The sequence below is a fragment of the Bidens hawaiensis genome, unplaced genomic scaffold, assembly GCF_021521415.1.
Source record: "Bidens hawaiensis isolate Kalapana, Puna unplaced genomic scaffold, B.hawaiensis_p1.1 tig00035531_1, whole genome shotgun sequence".
In the NCBI taxonomy this organism is placed as follows: domain Eukaryota; kingdom Viridiplantae; phylum Streptophyta; class Magnoliopsida; order Asterales; family Asteraceae; genus Bidens; species Bidens hawaiensis.
Window position 1 is genome coordinate 184,699 of NW_027496188.1, and position 8,551 is coordinate 193,249.

At 36.0% G+C, this 8,551-nt stretch overlaps 3 pseudogenes; all 3 read right to left on the bottom strand.

Moving 5' to 3' along the window:
- Positions 1-579: 579 nt before the first annotated feature.
- Positions 580-1,176, bottom strand: LOC143587495 (phenylalanine N-monooxygenase CYP79D16 pseudogene; annotated as a pseudogene).
- Positions 1,177-1,287: 111 nt separating this feature from the next.
- On the bottom strand, positions 1,288-2,340 carry LOC143587493 (valine N-monooxygenase 1 pseudogene; annotated as a pseudogene).
- Positions 2,341-5,835: 3,495 nt separating this feature from the next.
- Positions 5,836-6,300, bottom strand: LOC143587489 (transcription factor bHLH147 pseudogene; annotated as a pseudogene).
- Positions 6,301-8,551: the final 2,251 nt, after the last annotated feature.

Below are 8,551 nucleotides of genomic sequence, written 5' to 3' on the forward strand. Positions count from 1 at the left end.
AACTTGGCTGCTTCTTGAATATGGTGCTGGATCTCAAGAAAGTGTACATGAATCTTTTGAATAGCTTGCAGCGAATATAACGTTGTTTTACTTGGTGACATTTAATATAATTTAATGGTTATATAATTTCTATTGCCTAAAATTCTGCTGCCTTGCAATGTAAATGATCTATGAACATGTCTAATACGCGCAGAACATGGCATCAACTCGGTCCGCCGCATCGCGCGGGTATGATTACTAGTTACTTTTAATTATGATTCAATAAATAATTAATATTATTAATATTAGTTACATAATTATAAGCAACACATAATAAATTATAAACCATGGTTTGGTTAAGTTGACTTTAAACTAACCTTAGCTAAGTGTCAAGTCACCATAACCAACCTCTCTCATCTCTCTTTCTTGCTACACAAAAACCCGCCCTAGTCGGTTCAAGTTAAGTAAATTCTCTAGCTCATGGCATTTTATTTTTGGTAGAAGAAAACACAAACAACATTTATATACAATAGATACATCTACGTCTTGTTGAAAACGATACTTCTCCCATCAATATGTAGGGTACATGTGTCCAGGCAGTCATGGCTTAGCAATTGCTATAAGTGGTTTAGCCAAGGAAATGCCATCATTAGTTTCGAGAAGCTCAATGGACCGCTTATTACGTGGTGCCTCCCAGGTAAACCCTTGGACCATCCTTGCTAGCAACATTGTAGTTATGGTTGTGCCTAACCCTATTCCAGGACAACCGCGACTCCCTGTGCTAAAAGAGATCATCTTCAGGTCATTATCCGAAAGAAGCACTTGCTTTCCTTCCCCATGTAGATGTCGATCTGGGTTGAACCGCAATGGGTCTGCCTACACAATTGGATTTCTTCCCATCTGAAGTCAACTTAGGATAATATGGCTACCCTTTGGTATAAAGTAACCACCAACAGTAGTATTCATTATTGAAACATGAGGTGGGATAAAAGGGTCAAAAGGGTGTAGCCTAAAACTTTCCTTCATGCATGCTTTTAAGTAATTGAGTTTGTATAGGTCTTGCTCTTCGACTAGCTTTTGGCACCCTACAACATGATCTAACTCCTCGACTGCTCGTTTTAGGATCATAGGTTCATTGATCATCTCGGCGATTACCCATTCTATCGCTTTAGAAGGATTATCAATTGAGGCAGCCATTAGTTCCTAAATTTGATAAGACACAAATATGAGTTGGGAAAAGATAGTAATGCAAACATATATGAAATGTGTAAAAGTAAAATAGATATTGTAACAAACAAAACATTATTATCATGTGCATGTGAATGATAATAAAGTAATTGATGGAGAAAAACATACAAGAAGTTGGGATTTAATCTCCTCTGGTGTAAGCTTAGGATCTTCATGTTTAATAAGAACATCAAGCAAATCACATTTTTCCATTCTTGCCCCATTGCTCCACATTTGAATTCTTTCATCGATCAATGGATCTTGGTACTTTCGAACAATTTCAATTGCTTTCCGCGTCATCTTTTCATGACCATCAAAGTCAGTCTTTCCTCTTAACCATGGCAAATAATCAGTGATGCAAAATGCATAAAGATACTTCAGGATAGTACAAAGCGCGTCAACAACTTCAGTTTCTTCCTCACCCGGACCTCCATCTTCCATTCCTTGCCCAACTAATCTTTTCCCGAAAAACATATTCCTCAATACGTTTCCTATGAAATGTTTGCTCACACTTCGAACATTTATTAATCCACAATCAACTATAGCATCTTGTTTTTTTATCTGGTTGCATATGTACCTTTAGGTCAGCTTCTTTGTCACGTTTAGGTTGGAGCCATTTGTGTACTCGCGGAGAAAGCATCTCCCGGTTTATGATTCTTTTCATCTTCCTCCATTGCTCGCCAAATGGGGACATGATTGTAGTGAGAAAACCGCCACTTATCAGATTGGCCGACAATAAATCAGGCCTTGAATTGAATATTTTATCTTGTTTTCCGAGGATCTCACATGCAAGGTCTTGGGACGAAACTACAATGACGTGGGTTGAAGGCCCTAGCCGGATGCAAAGGATCGGAGTGTCATATTGGTCCATGAGGTTATGGATCCATCGGAAAGTCGGCTTATTTCGAAGCAAACTGATCGTGCATCCAATTAATGGCAAAGGGATTGGACCAGGTGGTAATGAATGTTGGTTGCTTGAAGATTTCTTGTTTATGAACCTATAAACAAAACAGAACAGGATGACAAGTAGGGTGACAGTAAAAGACATCATTATTGATGACGAAGATATATGATGCTGAATGTGATTTCGAAATGTCTTGAGCGAGGTACGTTTAAGGTTTAGTTTACATAGAAAGTTACTGATTAAATATGGCACGATGGGAGCCGCGAGTGAGCTCGCGGAAGGAAAATAGTCGTTGGGTCTAGGGTGGCATGAGAGAGCCGTTGGAGGTACGACAATACCTCTTTATTCCGGCTGCCTCCTTGGTGGTTGGGTGGTTGTTTAGAAAGTAAACCGATGTACAAGCTAGGGTTCCACCTCAGTTCATATTTCCAGCGATGTCACCAGTGGTCTTGATGGCCAGAAAAGGGGTGTAGATCAAGTGGCTGTGATTGAGGATATGTCGAATGTGGATACTACTGGAGTTACTTTTCATGAAATGCATGGGGGTCCTTTATTATCTATTATCTAATTATAATTAATTAACGAAGAGTTTGGTGTCACATATTATTTGCTAAGTTTTGTATATATATTATTGTTGTTTTCTGTTTGAACAATAACTTTCGTTTAGGTTAGATGCATGGCTATGTAGTTTGGTTATAACCTGGTTTACGGTTCGCAGCGGAAGTTCGAGTCTCTAGTTATAAATATTTGTAAATTATACAAGATAAAAAAATAAATAAATAAAATATGCTATTATAGAATAAAAAAATAAAAATAAAAATCAGAAAATTCATTGAAGTCTCCGCTCGCTTGAACCACAACAAACTCAGGTGTCTTTAACATGGGTCTCAACAAGTGTACAGTCAGCATCCAATAAACAATACATGACACAGGTGTCTTTAACATGGGCTTCAACGAGTGTACAGTCAGCATCCAATAAACAATACATGACACAATATTACTGGATGAATCTAGTAAATGACTTCAACAACAACACGTAGTAAAAATTTAATTTGGTCCAAATTGTGTATAAATAAGAAGGACCCAGTTGTGTATTATAAAGGATCGTATTATGTATAAAAAATGACCACAATAAAATATGAACATGGTAATTTGGTTTTACTATATAGTTTTATTTCAAATTGAAGGTCTTCTAATCACTTGATGCAGGCTTATAAATGAACCGAACGTTCAAAAATTGTTCGGCATGAAGTTCATTTATATTCATAAACAAACATGAACACACATTTTGTCCGCCTGTTTATGTTCGTTAAAATATGAAGTTAATAGGAGAAATGTTTCTTAAAGCGAGAATGGCGAGAAATAAAACCAACCAATCACAAATGTTCTTTTGTTATATGAATTATTTTAATCATAAGGGTATTTTAGCATCATAACCGACGATAGTTACTTTGGGTGAACAACTTAACCCATGTAACCGTTAAACGAACCATAACCAACATAACAAAACCGATTTTAATCGATAGCCAACATAACTAATGGGCAAGTTTAATAAAGACAAAATGGCAAAAGACTTCCTTTATGTTTGACCTGATTTTCATTAGACGTCATTTAATAAAAGAAATAGCAAAAGGCATACACCATGTTTCAAATTCCTTTCACATGACGTCCTTTGTCACTAACCCAGTTAATCTTTTTCATTAAATATAGTCATGTGAAAGGCACACGAGGGTAAATTTGTCGTTCTACCCCTCAAGGGACTGTTTGTGTGGATTCCTTAAAGTTTGAGCTATATTGAAAATACTTATAAAAAATAAAATTAATAAATATTTAAACTATATATACATATTTATCTCATATACTCTCTCTCTCACACTCTCTCCTCCCTTTCTCTCACACTCTCCTCAGGTTGCAATCCACCACCACCATCCACCACCACCATTAATCAACTGCCACAACCTAGCAACCACCGAAACTGCAACTACCACAGCCACCACCGAACTACAACCACCAACCTTATGTCGCTCCGGATACCACCATCAACCACCACAGACTCTCCACCCTTCTCTGCCATTACCGGCAACCAACACCGTCATCACAAACAAAATCGAAAAATCGAACAAGGCACAACAAAATCGGGGATCTGAAGATGCAAATATTGAGGATTTGAAGTAGATTGAGCACACCATTCTTCTTCTTCTTCTTCTTCACTCCCAACATCCCCTCGGTACCCGCACCATGTCCACCACACCCAACTCCAGCGACCAACAACCAGCTCCGATCGTTAAACCATCGGAGCTCGAAGACCTGCCTGCAACTCCCGACCCACTTCTCGGATTCGGGTCTTTTATTGACCCGAACAACAAAACAACAGCCGATCCGGAGGAACCAGAGGAGGCGGCCAAAACAGACTTAGACCCAGATCCTCTTTTGAAGAAGTATGGTCGGCCGGCCGGCGTTAGGAAGGAGAGAGTGTGTGTGAGAAAGAGTATATATGAGAGATAAATATATGTATAAATATATATTTTAAATATTTATTTATTTTTATTTATTTTTAAGTATTTTCATTATGGCTCAAACTTTAAGTAATCTACACAAATAGTCCCTTAAGAGTAGAAAGACAAATTTACCCTCGTGTGCCTTGCACATGACTATATTTCACAAAAAAAATTAACTGGGTTAGTGTCAAAGGACGTAATGTGAAAGGATTTTGAAACATGATGTATGTCTTTTGCTATTTTTTTCATTAAAGTTCGTCTAATGAAAATCAGGTCAGACATAAAGGACGTCTTTTGTCATTTTGTCTTTAATAAATTTTTAAAAACCGCCAAATACGGATCGATTTTGGTTAAAGATAATTACAAAACTACCATAACCGAACCAATCCATTTATTTAACCAACAATATGTTTTGGATTAAATTCCACCAAACATATTGTTGGATTATACCATTTTGATGCGTTTGGTTCTACATTTGTTATAAATTTAGTTGATTTTGTTGTTGGATTATAGCACCATTCTTTTTCTTAATATTTGATATTAAATTAATATTGTTGGTTATATACTCTGTTGGATTATGTTATGTTTTTCTTTTGTAAAATTAGTACCAAACTTTTAGGCTTAATTATATTGTTTTGGTTGTAGTTAATTGACTCACTATAACCTTCAAAACCGATCAATTAACCGAAACCGTCATAATGGGTCGGCTATAGTTACAGATTTGGCTCAAAAACGTCCCAACCGACCTATATGCACACCCCTAATAGTTACACATTAATTGTTTTATATGAACAAATCTAAAACTATCATCATCTCTTTACTTAAACGACTTTACCAGTTAGTGTAGACATTTTGAAAAAAAAAAAAAACAAGGTTTCATCAAAACAAAATAAAACACATTCTTGTTTCATCAGTCATCACTGTTTTACACTTACATGCAAACAAAATAAAAGCAAAACACATTGTTATTTCATCTCAGTTTTACACTTATATTTAAACTAACAGCATTAGCTCCATGTTTCATTTTCTGTTATGTTTGTACTAACGATTCGACCAAAACACGAAAGTCTAACTCGTTATATATAAAATATTAGTAACATGTCATTAGCATTTCATATTTAAAAAGTTTGCACTCCATAACTAGAGGCTGCAATCTCTATTTTCAAAATAAAATACAAAATTCAAAGAGCGCGCAGGAGTCACGGGATAATACTGATCTGACTCACTTCACATCCCCGGCATCATATTCGGCTCAGACAGAACATCAGCAACAGCAGCCATTACTTTAACTTGCATGTTAAGTGCAGAAACATAATCCGCCACTTCTTCCGGTACAACCAACGACTGTTTCCGGCAACCGGGTACTAACCGGCTGAGATCACGTGCTTTCCTTTGCACCGTCAGTCGGATGTTACGGTGTGTTGTTGCAGACACTCTTCCTTGCTTCACATTACGCTTCACAGATTTACAGTTGAGTTTATTTGTGAGGATCGCACGGCTCCATCGAGTCCGGCCTTTGGCAGTTATTGCGAGAACACGGTTAGCTACTTCGTGAACTGCACGCCCACTGGAGTGGCCGTTGCCGAGACTGACGAGTTGTAGAGCTTGCAATAGTTTTGATTTGTAGACTTGTTCTTGAGTTTTTGATCTCCAAGACCTAATCTCCTTCTTGTTATTTGATTGCCTTTGCATTTTACTCTTTTTCGTCTGTTTCAAGGAATCGTGATGTCTGAGAATGGATAAATAAAATGAGAGAAGGTGAAGATGGAGTTGGGATATAAAGACAGGAGGGTGTGTGTTATGTCTTGGGATGAACGTCAACCGTCTAAGATTCGAATAGATCAAATTCGGTTATATTATAGTGGGGTTGGTTCCTGTGTCTCAAGAATATCATTAACCAGGTCGGAGTCGGGTATATGGCAGGTAAGACAAGGAATAACAATGAAATCAGAACTTAATGGGAAAACCGGGAACCCGACATAATTGGGACCGACTCATTAGGATTTGGGACGGGTTTGAGATTAGTTTGAAAATTTTCATGGGTTTGGGATGAGTTTGGGATATGTAATATACTCGATTATCCGATAGCATTGACCCATTTACTTGATTATATACCTGATGTACCCGGCATAACTTATAAATATATGTGTGTGTAGGGCATGTATAGAATGAAAACCATTTGAGTTGAGAAACCCGTGAAAACCTATGTAACATCGTTTTTTTTTTTAACATATGTAATATTTGTTGTTACATTTAATATAAACCTCGAAAAGTATTAAAAAAAATGTTTCAGTGAATTTTTTTTTACATTTTTTTTTAACTTTTGAACATATTTTTCAGGTGAGGGAAAATTTAGTTTTACTTTTACATGTTTTATTAACTTTATGGACCACAGAATTTAAACTTTAATTAAAAACATGTGGTTGAAAATGTGTATCTAGAGTATTCTGAACTCACTGGTTTTTATTTTATCCTAACCCGGTGGGTGTATGTACACACACACACACAAATATAGCATATTTTAAGCATATTATTTGTCGAAACTTGTTTATAGCAATTATTTGTGACATTTTACTCCTATAGTAATAATTGTTTGTGATCGATTAGTTATATTTTGTCAAAATCGGATAGAAACCCGATGTGTTTTGAGCCAGGTATAACTGATGGGTATTTTGACAAAACCCGATAGAAAACCCGAAACGCGATGGGAAAATCCGACGGTTAATTACCCAATTGAAACCCGACGGATTTGGGATGAGATTTCATAATTAGGTATAGGTTTGCGAATAACTAAACCCGACTCATTGTCATCCCTAGGTAAGACTTATTTGCTCTTATAGGGATGAGCATAAATCGGGTAAGATCGGAAAGACCCAAATTAATCAGACCTGGTTATTTACAATAGATCAGTTGTCATATTAGCCCTTGACTTGTATATAGTGGGGATGTTTATCGCTCTATTTCAAACTAATTAAAACAAAAATTAACTGAATAGAACGCGTTTAAAACCGAACTAAAATACATATTTGTTTTCAGTTCAGTTTCAAACCGAAACCAAGTTGGTCTTTTGGTTTTAAAAATCTAATCAGTTCGGTTCACATTGAATGAAAAATGTTAGTTATTCATGTGAACCGAACTTAATATAAAAACTTAAATAATTAGTTCTATTAATTAGTTATTTAAGTTTTGCCGTTTATACAATATTAGTCTATCATTATACCAAATTCAATAACAAATAATGCTAAAAATAATAAATAACAAAAAAACATTTGTTTTATTCGTTAGAAACCGAAAACTAAAGCAAATTCGAGTTTGATTTTTGGTTCGGTTTTGAACTAATTAAATTCGACATCTATGTTTGACTACGGCCGAAACAACCATCAAATCTATAATTAAACAAACAAAAACCCAAGCCAATAAACATCCCAAGCTAAAAGGAAAGTTGATATTCATTTTAGTGGTTTTATAAAGCATGAATATGAGTCGTAACTTCTGTAAGGGGAGGGCAAGTTGAAAATAGCAGCAATGGGTTAAAGCTTTTGTATGTATAATTAAGGGGTGAATCACAAGAATAGAACCCTAGGAACCAGAGTGTAGCCTTTATTTGTAGATGCACTGCTCCTCCTTAACAATGGATCATCAGAAACCAGCAATTAAATAGCATAGTCAGAAAGTACCATTTATATTATTAACTGTTGTACTTTTAAAGAAAAAACAATTTTCAATTCACGTGCAATTTATGGATTATGATGTATTGTATGAGCTACTCTATTATCCAAGGGGTTGTACGTTAATAATAACTAGACGAGTGCCAACATGATGCAGCGGAAAATACGTACTTTGGTAATCGTGTAATAAGTTTATGGGTGTTCGTTGTTCGATTTGAAATCACACGTAAAACCGTTCAAGCCGGTCATTGGTTTGATTTTACGGTTGATTTTTT